Source organism: Panthera uncia (assembly GCF_023721935.1).
Source record: "Panthera uncia isolate 11264 chromosome B2 unlocalized genomic scaffold, Puncia_PCG_1.0 HiC_scaffold_25, whole genome shotgun sequence".
Taxonomy (NCBI): Eukaryota; Metazoa; Chordata; class Mammalia; order Carnivora; family Felidae; genus Panthera; species Panthera uncia.
The window spans coordinates 16,300,989-16,314,599 of record NW_026057581.1 but is presented as its reverse complement, the minus strand read 5'-3'; the positions used below and the strand labels follow the sequence as shown (position 1 = coordinate 16,314,599).

At 44.7% G+C, this 13,611-nt stretch overlaps 1 protein-coding gene across 3 annotated transcripts in view; it reads right to left on the bottom strand.

Moving 5' to 3' along the window:
• The window catches only part of NEDD9 (neural precursor cell expressed, developmentally down-regulated 9), a 214,667-nt gene extending 204,596 nt beyond the window's left edge, over nucleotides 1–10,071 (bottom strand). For 2 of the 3 annotated variants that reach the window (XM_049655041.1, XM_049655044.1), the window contains exon 1: nucleotides 9,825–10,069. The gene's annotated coding sequence lies outside the window, so the exon portion shown is untranslated. Of the gene's footprint in view, nucleotides 1–9,824 lie in introns of all 3 variants that reach the window. The other variant, XM_049655045.1, reaches the window with a different exon arrangement.
• Nucleotides 10,072–13,611: the final 3,540 nt, after the last annotated feature.

The window sequence follows — 13,611 nt, the reverse complement described above, 5'->3', positions numbered from 1 at the left end:
TATATGTATATAAATATATAATTATATAATATATTATAATATATAAATATATATATTTATTTACATATAAAAATATAAATATATAATATATATAAATATATATATTTATTATATATAAAATGGTCAGGGAAGACTAGTGTGATAAGGTGTGACCTGATTGCTGAGGGAAGGGGGGAGCCTGGCAAGTAAGACTCAGAAGGTCCTTCCAGTGCAGAAGTCCTGAGTCGGGTGCATAATTGGCCTTTTAGGGGAACATTAAGGAGGCCACTTAGCGGCCTTTTAAGTGTGGTCTTTGCTTTGCAAACAAATGTATGGTTTTTTCCTCAACTTGAGGGTAAGCTTCCTGAGAGGGGGTGGATAATCCGTGATAAAGTGTCATGATGCTTTCTTTCTTCAGTAAAATTCCACTGTCTGAAGTATACCAATCAAAGTTTTTGGTAAGGGCTGGAAAGGGCACAAGGATACTTGGATAGGATTATAACCCCTAGCTTGTGGCCCTCGAATATCCCAGTAAAATACCAATGCTCTTAGAGTGTAAGTTATGCCTAGGCTCATAGGCCCAGAGCCACATACAGCACTTAGCAAGCAGGCACAGGTAACCTCATCACTTTTAAAAAAAATGGATTCTCAGGGAGCCTGGGGGCTCAGGAAGTTGAGTGTCTGACTCCTGATTTCTGCTCAGGTCATAATCTCATGGTTCATGGGATCGAGCCCTGCATCAGGCTCTGTGTTGACAGCAGGGTGCCTGCTTGGGTTTCTCTCTCTTCCTCTCTTTCTCTGTCCTTCCCCCACTTGCTCTCTCTCTCTCTCTCTCTTAAAATAAACAATTAAAAAAACTTTTAATTAAAAAATGGATTCTCAGCTCTAAATAAAATGAACTAATCCCTTTATTTCTAATAACTGCCCTTGCTTCAGACAAAATACCAAGAGTGCAATGAAAACAGAGGCCAGTAAAGTAAATAACTTAAAGCAAACAACCAAAGGAATATCATCAAACAGTCCTAGCTGAGCCTTTCCAAATCAGTGCTTCTCAAATCATAACACCTTTATTAAGTGGTTCTTTTATCCATCTTGCCATAAAAATAGAGAAATATGAAAAAAAAAACTATGTACAAAATAGTTCGGTCACTTTATTTTAAATACAACTGTATGCAATTGGTTAATCCTCACTGTCATTTATAACTGAATTATATGTACTCTAGAAAGCTGTACAATGGATAGCATGCTGTGTGTGATTGTTGAAATATGTTTATGGTCGTTCTATAATTTATATTTGAGGTCCCTCCTCAACCAGGAATTCCATGAAGACACAACCTTATTATATCCCAGCACCATATTATCAAGTAAATTGGATTTGATTGGCTCATGTTGTATTTGTAGTGCTTCTTGTAGGCATAAATCTTACAAGGGATTTTAATTCCTTGGGCATCTCTTCTGCATGATTTCCTTAAAGATGGGGATTTTGTCTACTTAGCTTCATTGTTGAATCCTCAGTACCCAGCACAGTGTCCGCCCATAGGGGGCCCTTCACTAATGTTGAGCAAATAACTAACTGATTTTCTGAAATGAGATATGGTATCTGTGATTGCTAATATTATGCATCAACTTGGCCAAGCCAAGAGATCCCCATATTTGATCAAACATTATTCTAGATGTTTCTATGAAGTTACTTGTCAGGTAAGATGAAAATTTAAATTAGTTGACTCTGAGGAAAGCAGATAGCCCTCTATGATGTGGGTGAGCCTCATCTAATCAGTTGAAAGCCTTAAGAGAAAAAGACTGATTGCCCCTGGGGAAGAATTCTGCCAGCCGACTCTGCCTTCGCACTCAGCTACAACATCACCTCTTCCTCGGGTCTCCGAGGAACTTGCCAGCTCCATAGAAGCATAAGCCGATTCCTTAAAAGAAAGCTCTCTGTATCGTTACACATATACTCACATGCTATTGGCTCTGCTTGTCTAAAGAACCCTGGCTAATTCAGTATGCCTTACTCATTTGCTCTCTCAATGAATCAGTCAACACATGCTATTTACCAAGAATCATTCTCACTCACCGAGGCCCCACAGCCGCCAAAGCCAGACCAGTGACACAACCCAGATAGCTTGACACAACCCAGATAGCTTGCTTCTTTTTTTTTTTAATTTAAGAGAGAGAGATAGAGAGTGCCCAAGTGGGAGACGGGGGCAGAGGGAGAGAAAGAGAATCTTAAGCAGGCACCGTGTTCAGCTCAGAGCCCGACATGGGCCTCAATCCCAAGATCATAGGATCCTGGGATCATGGCCTGAGCCAAAAATCAAGAGTTGGATGCTCAACTGACTAAGCTACCCAGGTGTCTCCCCACCTCCGACAGCTTTTGACCTTAATTTCTCCACTCTGGGTGGAGGACCAGAGAGCATTACCTCCTCAAAGTTTCATTTCTCTTGTGATGCAAAGCACCTGTACATCTCTCTGGAGAAACAGGTGCCAAGAGAACATTGTACTTGTCAAAGCTGTGTTGTGATGGTGTTATGGGAGGCACCAATTTACTACTGTAATTTTAGGGGAAAATACTTCCCAGGGCGATGCTGAGACATTAATAGTATCACTTCCTCTAAACATTTCCACTCTTTAGAGTGAAGCTGTGGGTGGGGAATTTCCGTCATGGAAACTAGCCAAAAGGTTACAAAAGGTTCACGGACACGGTACCACTTGATGTGTGGCAGATAATTGGTCCCCCCATAAGGCTAAGGAAAAGACGAATCTAAAAATACATCAGCTGGAAGCCTCTAGGGGAGCACGGCATGAAATCTGGTTCTCTTGGGGATCTAGCAATGAGATTAGCAGTCACCGAGTCTATCTGTGGACCTGAGGGAGGATGCTTCTGTAGAGTCCATATTCACATAGACCCTCCCACTGAGGGTTTGTGTGGTAGGGGAAGTGGACATTGAGAGTGAAAGCCTTCCTTAATGTGCCTGCAGGAAGCACAGTTCACCCCTGGGAGTATGTTTTCTCTCTGGGAGTCATTTTTATCTCTTTCTTCCTTCCCCTTTAAGGCCCCTCCTCTCCTTTGATGTCTTTTTCCTTCTGGCTCTCGGTTCTCTAATTCATTTACCTCTTACCTCCAGTGGAAGCCTGTTTCTAGCATGAAGCCAGGCCTCACGCCTCTGCTGGTAGTGTTTTGTGCATGAGAGAGGGAGAGATCTGGGGAGCATTCCTGAAATTATACCCTGAGCCTTCATCAGTGGCAATTACCTAGCACTGTCAATGGGGAGAAATGATAAATAGACTGTCATATGTCCACTTGATAGAATGCTATACAGCCATCAAAATAACTCGTCAACACCAATTTGCATCGATGTGGATTAACCTTCAGAAACAATATTGAGCCAACACGTTCCAGTTATGGAAGGATATATATGGTATGATCATATTTGCTTAAAGTTACCAAACAGGAAAAAATAAACAGCATATACAATACACATAAATTACATATTAATTAATTTTTATATAAATAAATTTAGACATAACTTATAGTCCACATATGATATAACTGTACCTATAGACATATGAGGCATATCTAAAAAGAAAAGTAAGGGAGAATGATTAACACAAAATTTAAGAGAGCAGTTCCCTTTGTGGGGGGCATGGGTAGAAACTGATACAATTGGCTAGGGGCATGAATCAGGCCTCAAGGGTTGGTAAGGTTTATTTCTATTACTATTTAGAAGGTAGGCATGCGTAACATATGCTTCTTTGTAGTATGAAATATTTTCCGATACCTAAAAATTTTTCCTAAAGTGAAGTTTGTTCAGATTATTAATCCTCATTTATCATCTTCCTTGGAAAACGAAGGGAGGGGCTTGGGGGATAATCGCTGCTTATAAAAATCAAAGAGAACGTTAGTGGAGTTATAGACCTCCATTAACCAAAGCTTCCAGTCGGAACCGAAGGTGAAAAAGAATTGTGGATGTACTGATACCTTCACTTGTTACCTCCCTTCACCATTGCTTGACTTACTTCTGACCCCCCAGGATGCTTCCTTAGGGCAGAACCACCATGTAATGGAGCCGGGAAGGGTGTCAATTTCAAGCTATCATCACTGCCTGGATATTTGGGAGCTATCGTGGGTGCAGTGTTGATTTGAATGATCAAAACAGTCTGCAGCAAAGCGTGGCTTGGACACCCCAGCCTAGGACGTCCCTGTCGTTCGTGGCCCTGTGGCACGCACACATGGCAGGTGCTGGGTGGAATGAGACTCAGCTGTGGCCTTGAGGAGCTCCCGCTCTAATGAAGCTCTGCCAGTCTTCTCTCAAAGTCCTGCCTCCTGGTGTCTATCATGTCAGTTGTGCTCCCAGCACAATTAGTAACATGATTTTTTTTTTTCCTTTCAATCGACTCACTTTTTTTTTTTTAACTTGAAGATATTTACTTATACTAAAAGAAAGTTTATACCACTCCTGCAGGTGAATAGTCAGTGCCGCTACAGTTAATAGAAGGTAATCATGGAAAACAGATGCAGGAAAACAAAACTATGCTGGTGAATTTTAGCTGGCTCTCGTTGACTGCTGATGGCTCATAGTCCAAGGCTCCCTTTCTCCTTGTTAAAAAGGTAAATGGCCAATGGTTAGAGAATGTTAAGATCAGGCCAATCTCAAACGATCAGGAGAGTGAAAATGGGAAAGTTTTCTGTGGCAAGGTCTAGTGACAGCATGATTGTATGCTATATCTGTGTATTGTGTACCATGTAAAATTATCCTGTGGTGCCCCACAGTTTGGAAACTTTGATCAAAGGAGTTGCCAGGAGACAGATAAGCGGAAGGAAAATGGAGGGCATTTGGAGTAAGGTGTGATGCAGTTTTGCACAGGACATGTTACATCTAAAGGAACTCTCCCTGGGGCACCTGGCTGGCTCCGTTGGAAGAGCATGTGACTCTTGATCTCGGGGTTGTGAGCCGGAGCCCCATGTTGGATGTAGGGATTACTTAAAAATAAACTATTTTCATTACTTTTTAATGTTTATTTATTTTTGAGAGAGAGAGAGAGAGAGCAGGGGAGGGGCAGAGAGAGAAGGAGACACAGTATCAGAAGCAGGCTCCAGGCTCTGAGCTGTCAGCACCGAGCCCAACGCGGGGCTCAAACTCATGAATTGCAAATCATGACCTGAGCAAAAGTCAGATGCTCAACCGACTAAGCCACCCAGGTGCCCTAAAAATAAGCTCTTTAAAAAAAATAAAGGATTGGGGCGCCTGGGTGGCGCAGTCGGTTAAGCGTCCGACTTCAGCCAGGTCACGATCTCGCGGTCTGTGAGTTCGAGCCCCGCGTCAGGCTCTGGGCTGATGGCTCGGAGCCTGGAGCCTGTTTCCGATTCTGTGTCTCCCTCTCTCTCTGCCCCTCCCCCGTTCATGCTCTGTCTCTCTCTGTCCCAAAAATAAATAAAAAACGTTGAAAAAAAAATAAAAAATAAAAAATAAAGGATCTCTCCCTGTGTACCTGGTTCCTTTCTCTAAGCAGGATCTCATAAGGGGCTGAGGAGGACGTCCTCCATATGGCCCTGAATAGATATGAGGGATATCAAAATGCAGATGCCTAAGTAAACGGGGAACAGTGAGTGACATGACCTGAGTATGCACAGGGCTGTGTAGCAGCTTGAATTTCCCCAGAAGCAGACCCTGACTCATATTTGAGTGCATGTACTTTGTTTGTTTGTTTGCTTTTAAAGTTTACTTATTTGTCCCGAGAGAGACAGAGACAGTGCAAGTTGGGGATGAAAAGAAAGAGGAGAGAGAGAATCCCAAGCAGGCTCCTTACGGCCAGCACAGAGCCTGACACTGGGCTCAAACTCGTGAAACCAGGAGATCAGGACCTGAGCCCAAACCAAGATGCTTAACGGACTGAGCCATCCAGGCCCCCTCAAGTGTGGGTAGTTTAACCAATGATCCCAGGACACCTTGCTGGAGAGCAGGAAGCCAGGGAAGAATCGTGAGAAGGGACGGCACATAAAAGGTCAGTTATCAAGCCGGCTACTCCTGTGGCAACTGAGCTTAAGTTCACGTGGAAACTTTAGGGAATCGGTAAAACATGCGTCTTAGAGTTATTCCACTCAGGCCTGAGGGAGCTGGGATGTTTACGACCCATTCGAGAGTTGGATTCTGGGCCTTTTCATTTGCCTTTAAGCAATTACAGTGGCCCTACTTGGCTTGGAGAAAGCTCTCAGGTCCTGAGATAAAGACTCAGGCTGTTAGAAGTTAGTTCAGTCCTGATGAGGCCCAAAGGATGTAGGTAGGAAACTGTTTTCACTCCACCCTTCCTCTGCTAGAAACTTCAAAAACGTGTCATGCTTGACCCATACCACAGCATTCCAAGAGGGCTCTTTCCCCTCATTTACATACAGAGAAAGAGGCTCTATCATTTTAGGCATCATTTGCCCAAAGTCAGGCAGCCTGTGTTCTACACCCCTGGTTACGCCTTCCCGGTCGTCTTCTTTTTTAACATCGAGGTGAAATTCACATGACATACATTAGACATTTGCAAGAGGACAATTCAGCGGCGTTCAATATGGTCACAATGCTGTGCCAACACCACCTGCATCTGGCTCCAAAATACTTTTATCACCCCCACAGGAAATCTCCTACTCCGTAACAGCCACTGGTAGCCACCAACCTGCACTCTGTCTCTACTGACTTACCCATTCTGGGTATTTCATATAAATGGAATCAAGTACTTCTTGTGCCTGGCGTCTTTCACTTTACACAGTGCCTTTGAGACTTAACCCTGCTGTGGGATGTATTAGCAGTTCATTTTTTCTTTGGTGGCTGCATAATATTCCGTTGCGTATGGACATACCACAATTTGTGTCTCCACTCATCTGCTGATGGACATTTAAGCTGCTTGCCATCTCAGGCTGTTGTGAATAGTGCTGCTAGCAAAGTGTGCACACATGTAACATATTTGAGTCCCTGTCTTCAGTTCTCTTGGATGCTTAACTAGGAGTAGAATTGCTGGGTCACGTGGCAATTTTGCATTTCTCTTTTCTTATTTTATTTTATTTTTTTTTTAATTTTTTTTTTAACGTTTATTTATTTTTCAGACAGAGAGAGACAGAGCATGAACAGGGCAGGGGCAGAGAGAGAGAGGGAGACACAGAATCAGAAGCAGGCTCCAGCCTCTGAGCCATCAGCCCAGAGCCCGACTCGGGGCTCGAACTCACCGACCGTGAGATCGTGACCTGAACTGAAGTCGGACGCTTAACCGACTGAGCCACCCAGGCGCCCCTGCATTTCTCTTTTCAAGGAACTGTGCTAGTCTTCTTGCGGGGGCTCCTTCTCCTCTAACTTCTATTTATTTATTTATTTATTTATTTATTAAAAAAACTTTTTTAACATTCATTTACTTATTGAGAGAGAGGGATGGAGCACGAGCAGGGGAGGGTCAGAGAGAGAGGGAGACACAGAATCTGAAGCAGGCTCCAGGCTCTGAGCTGTCAGTCCAGAGCCCGATGTGGGGCTGGAACTAACGAACCACGAGATCGTGACCTGAACTGAAGTCGGATGCTTAACCGACTGAGCCACCCAGGCACCTCATCCCCTACCTCTATTTAAATGTTAGAATTTCTTGGGGCGCCTGGGTGGCTCAGTCGGTTAAGCATCCGACTTCAGCTCAGGTCATGATCTGGTGGTTTCCTAAGTTCCAGCCCCACGTTGGGCTCCGGGCTGCCAGCTCTCTCTCTGCCCCTCCCCCACTCATGTTCCTTCTCTCTCTCCCTCTCTCAAAAACAAACACTAAAATAAAATAAAGGTTAGAATTTCTTGAGATTCGATTCTAAGCCACCCTCTCCTTTCCCATTTGATACTTTCCCTCAAGCATGTATCACCCACAATCATGGTTGCAATTACCAAATCTATGCCAAGGATCCCCAGACCTCTCCCCTGAGCTCTAGATATTGGCCAGTGTCGAATGCCTGACTGACATCTGCATTTGGATTAATTCTAGAACTGAACTAACCCAAGCCTGGTCCCCACCAGCTTCCCCAGTCTCAGCGACTGGCTATAACAGCATCAAGATCCGTTTGAATGTGCAAACCGGGAAACTGGGGGTCATCTCTGGCCCTTCCCCCCTCGCTCTCCTTTTCTGTCCACCACCAAGTGCCGTCGATTTTCCTTTCTAGCTGACTTTTAAATTTGTGTAATTCTGTCTCCACTGCGACCACTCTTGTCTGTATTCACGTAGATACACTTGCCTGGCTGACTTTCTCCACCTTCTGATTGGTCTCCCTGTCTCTAGATGTGGTCCCTTTCCATCCGTCCTCCACACCTATTCTAAAAGCCATGGAGAACCCCTCTACCTTCTCCGTGGCTTTTAGAATAAGCAACATCTTTCATGCTGCACTTTGGGCTAATTTGACCTACTATCCACTCGCCTCCCGCTACACTGGCCTTGATTTTGCCAGATAATTCTGTGGTCTCCTACCTCAGGAAACGGTCTCTGCTGTTCTCTCTGCCTGGAGCATAGCCTTGTGAACTCCTACGCCTTCTTTTCAATTCTAGTCTCATTTTCTTTCTAGAAACCTCCCTGCCTCCCAGACGAGATCAGCTTCCCCCACAATACGTTGTGATCCTTATCGCATTTGTGTAATTAGTAATTAACGTCTGCTTCTCCCCCGCTCCGTAAACTTTTTGGAAGCAGGGCAATGTCCGTTTTCCTTCATCTTATGTAAGTTTTGACTTAAAAGCAGCTGCCCCATGAATGAACTAATTAATGAGAAATGGTGGAGCGCCAACTCAAAGCTGATTTGTCATCCTGCCCTTTCCACTGCTCCACTTGGCCTCATTCTTAAAACAGGATGTCCTTGCAGATTGGAAGGAATTTATCCCCAAACTGGAAGGAAGTAGAAACAAGGAGGAAAATCACTTGACTTGTTCCCAGGGTCCTGTCATGGGCTCTTCACACCCACTTCTGGTGGGAACCAACTTTCTGGGGGGGGGGGGGGGGGAAGCTCCTCAAACAGGGGTTAAGAAGACCAGAGCACACACCCTCAGTTCTCATCACGGGCACACAGGGCAGAAAACCAGCCCGCCGACGTCCACACAGCTTTGAACAACATGCAACGCTTTTCGAATGGCATTCCCTTGAAAGTTGTCCGTGTTTTTCGTTTTGAAATGATTTCACCAAGATGAAAAGGCTGCCTCAATTCCTTTGTGGAAGAAACGCTACCGAATGAATGAACGACTCAAGGGAATTAGTAAATACAGAATAAAGAAAGGATGGAGAAGTTGAGGTGGCCCAGTGCGAACAGGTAGAACATAGTGTGATTTGTCCCCAAGCCCTTAGAGATGATGCTGATGACCAGTTCTCTGCAGAGCCAATCAACCCTGAGTCCAATCCCCAATCACCATTTCCTACCCCTCCAGGCTGAGTCCCAGAGGGACCGAAAATGACGTTATGAATGATTTTAGTCCATCATAATGTGCAAGTGACAGCTCACACTTTGAAGTATTGAAATAAGTTAGGAGAAGCCAAAGCTCAAGGTTATCACAGGTATGCTCTCTGCGGAGGGCAGCAAGGGGGAGGAGCCATCCAGCTTACACACCCGGAAGCACCTCCCCACGATGATTTCAAAAATAGAATCATGTAGGTTTCAGGTTGCTTTAAAGCCAGTGCCTGCGGGTCGACTGGAAAGAATCCTGGAGTCCTTCTTTCCACGTTTGGGACTTGTTGAGGCCCTCTCAGCTCCAGTTCAGGGGTGTCAACAGAGGGGAACACTAACAGATGTCTGATACCAGCTCAGGAAGTCAGAGTCTGAGTGATCCCACCCCCCGTCAGGCCACAACAAGTGTCTGAGAACTTACCCAGGGCAGAGCCACTGCTGCTGGATCGTCTGGTCTCACTGGTATTCTCTCCCTCTCCCCAGTCAGGCAGGTGGGAGCTGGGAGCTCAGTGCTGCCTCATCCCGATGCTTGTATCTTGCCCCGGCCACCAGATTCGCTTCTAAAGGCAGCTGCAAGCATTTCCCTACTGAGCAACCACACACATAGACTGTGAACAGGGTTTGTGCGTGTTTTTCCTTCCGGTTGCTGCAAGTGATGTTGTCTCAGTTCATTTCCTCTCTGTGTCTTTTTTTTTTTTTTTTTTTTTTTCATACACTGGGGGCGATATGTAGTTTAGGGGCAGGTGAGAAATCTAGTTCTCATCGGTACTGCTTGCTCTTTTGAGAAAGAGAGGTGATCTTTAAATTATTGCAATGGCATTCTGCAGAGTGGCATAAACTCCTTTCTAGGCTGCCCGGAGGCAAACATTCAGCTATGTTAAGGCCAACCAAATCAGGGTTTTGTGGTTTTATGGACTTAATAGACTCTAAAGAATTCCCCTATAAGTTGACACGAAGCAACTTTTCATTCGACCAGTATTTTTTGAGTCTGTGCACTGATAGGCACCCTGCTAGGCACTAGGCACCCAGCTGGAGCATCCCAGCGTGGAATGGAGGCCTAGACTGAGCATGTGGAAAGGACTTTGGAAGTTCGTTAGTCCCAAACCTTTGTCTTCTGGCTGTGCCTCTGGGTAGCCGACAAGTGGTCTGGTCTGAGGCTAACTACCTGGTGGTTACCCTTTAAGCGCCTTTGGTCTTTCTGGGCCTCAACTTCCTCATCTGTAAAAGGGGACAGTCATAGGATTGTTGCGAGAGTTAAATTAGTTACTATATGTAAAGCCCTCAAAGAGTGGCTGGCACAAGTCAGTAGGTAGGCAGGATATGAGCGTTTGCTATCATCACTGGTGGTGAGTTATATTATTATAAGCTCAGTCCTTTGGTTTTTCCTTCTCTTCCCACTTCCCATCCCTCTCTGGTGCCTAGGAAGGGACTGGGGGACAGAGAGGGTTGAGGAGAGAGGGAGATGGTTTGAAGGATCGATACTCCCCCGTGATCAGGTAGAGTTCCTGCTCCAGGGTCAACACAAAGAAAAGCACTGCCCTTGACCTTCCCCCTCATCTTTGATCTCCGCTCATAGTATCCACAAGCGCTCTTGTGACTTCTGTTTCGTTGCCGTTTTGGGTGTCTTAATATCCTGCAATACTTTTCTGAAATTCAGATCCGTGTCATTTATTTTTAAGTGTTGGGCCGGCCTGAGTCATATGAAGGAAATACTTCACCCATAAGCAGATGCCATATTTAATTTTTTTAACGTTTATTTATTATTGAGAGACACAGAGAGACAGAGCATGACGGGGGGAGGGGCAGAGACACAGGGAGACACAGAATCCGAAGGAGGCTCCAGGCTCCGAGCTGTCGGCACAGAGAGCCAGATGCGGGGCTCGAACTCACAAACCGCGAGACCGTGACCTGAGCCAAAGTCAGACGCTCAACCGACGGAACCACCCAGGCACCCCAGCAGATGCCATATTTAAGTAAAGAAACAAAACACTCTGCTCAATGCCTTGTGTAATTAGGACTTATAAATAAATCGATGACAAGAACATCCATGGTAATCCTTATATAAATATTGCATCCATAGGTGTAATTAGCAACATTCATGGTAAAAGTATCATCTATTTTTTCTTTCTCTCTTCTTTTCCTTAAAACACCACTCTTGCATACATGCTATATGTCAGGAACAGTTCCAGATCTGAGATAGAATTATCCTATTCCCCAATTTTTATTTTCTAGTGCAGCATATCCATAACAAATCGAGCAGAGCGGAAGTCTAGACAGTACATATTTTTTCAAAGTGTCCCTCCATGCATTTCCCGTTATCCCATATCATGTGCTATTTTCTCCACTAGATATTTAAGCAGCATAAATTTAAGTGTGTCAATTTCGGAAAAAATAATTTCCAGTTATCCATAATACCTTGAAGATGAATGCTATCGAGCTGTCTCCATAAGTCAGTGACACCTTAGATATATAAGAAGGCTAAGCTTGGCCTTCATTTACATCAAGCACTTGAGATGGGCAACTTGATTATCCTTAACTCTGTTCTTTTGTCTACATCCCCATGGCTTTCTTTCCCACTGCACGTCCCACGGCTGAGGCTTTAAAATGGAGAGAGAGCATGTCTGTCAAGACGAACTAAGGAGTTCAGACTTTTTCCAAACACAGATCACACTTGTTTTAAAAAAACAACTGAAATATTTTTTTTCCACTTGGAAAGATGAAGGTTTTCTATGTCTGTTTTCCTACTTACGGTCTTAGATGTTTTCCTTCTTCTCTTTTTTGGGGTTTGTTTTCTTCTTTTTTGATTAGTGGCAGATTATGCCATGCGTCAAGATTTTGACAGGCCCCAGATGGCTCTGATAAAAACAAACACCTGTAATTTCTAATCACTCTATCCAATGAAGATCGTGTTTACATTTTTGTCTTTATTTAAACAATCTTCTTGACTGCTCTAATTAACTTCTTCATGACGGCTCAGTTCGCACCACTGCATGGTTTATAACTACCTGCTAAGCAGTAGCCAAACCCCAGGCAACTGTTTTGAATTTGTCATGGGTATTTGGTCCAAGGAGTGACTGTTGTATGGAGTGAAGTCTGAGGGGCAGGCGGGGGGTGGGGGGGGGGCAGAAGTGAGAATTTGAGAAGATAAAAAGTTTAAAAATCCATGGCCGACTTTGTGTGTGTGTGTGTGTGTGTGTGTGTGTGTGTGTGTGTTTATGATTCCCTATGCGTGACTCATTTCCCTCCATGACTGAATACAGTATGAGCCATAGGGAATCAGCTACCCACAGAGGAATTTCAATGAACATGCCCCAGAGTTGGGTTGGCAAATTTCAAGAGCAAAGTTGTCTAGTATTATAATGTGTGCTTCATCCCTGCTCAAGAATGGCAGTCAGTCTTGTGGTTTTCATTTTTAGATGAAGAAATTAGAACTCAGAAAGATCCAGTTTGTTTGTCCGTTCAGTAGGTGCTGTGTTCCTACAAGCTCCTATGAGCTTTCCTGGGCATGTTGGTATGTCAGTCCCCAAGACACGGGACCTGCCCTCAAGGTGACCTGGTGAGATAACTATTCCCATTAATGGGTTCACTCAGCCATCAAAATCATTTATCGAGCAAGTGCTATGAAAAATTAAAAATGAACGAGAATCAGCTCCTTCCCTAAGGGACATTACAGGCCAGTAGGCATGGCAAAACGAACCTTATCCACCTTCCTCTTTTGCCCTTACGACCCTCCTTTACCACTTGCAACCCTCCTTTTCTCTTGTTTCAGGACATCTTTGTCTTCCTCCTGTTCTCTCATCAGCCAAATCCCCAGTCCCGAATCCCAGAACCTCATGACCAGCTCTTTAAGCAACGCGCACGCATTAATGTCGATTTCCTTGTTCTTGTTCTTTTGGGTGTTTATGCATTTCCAGCCGTGAGTGGGAGCTCAGTCTACTTTCTCTCCTGCTCCACAGCTACCCAGTTAGCCGAGGCCGATTTGTTTCCTTGCAAATTCTCCCCCAATCAGCTCAGCTAGGCCCCTCAGTCACTCAGGAGTCTTCTCGTGCATCTCCCACGGACTGTCAAGTCTTCCTTCCATACTATTGCCCACCGTCCATCAACTGTGCGCCCAGCCCTCACCTTGTGCCGCGCCCCGGGTAAGCGCTGATGTGAGCTTCTAGAGACTCCATAGTCTCTGCAGAACTCGGTTCTTCCATCCTCCTGCT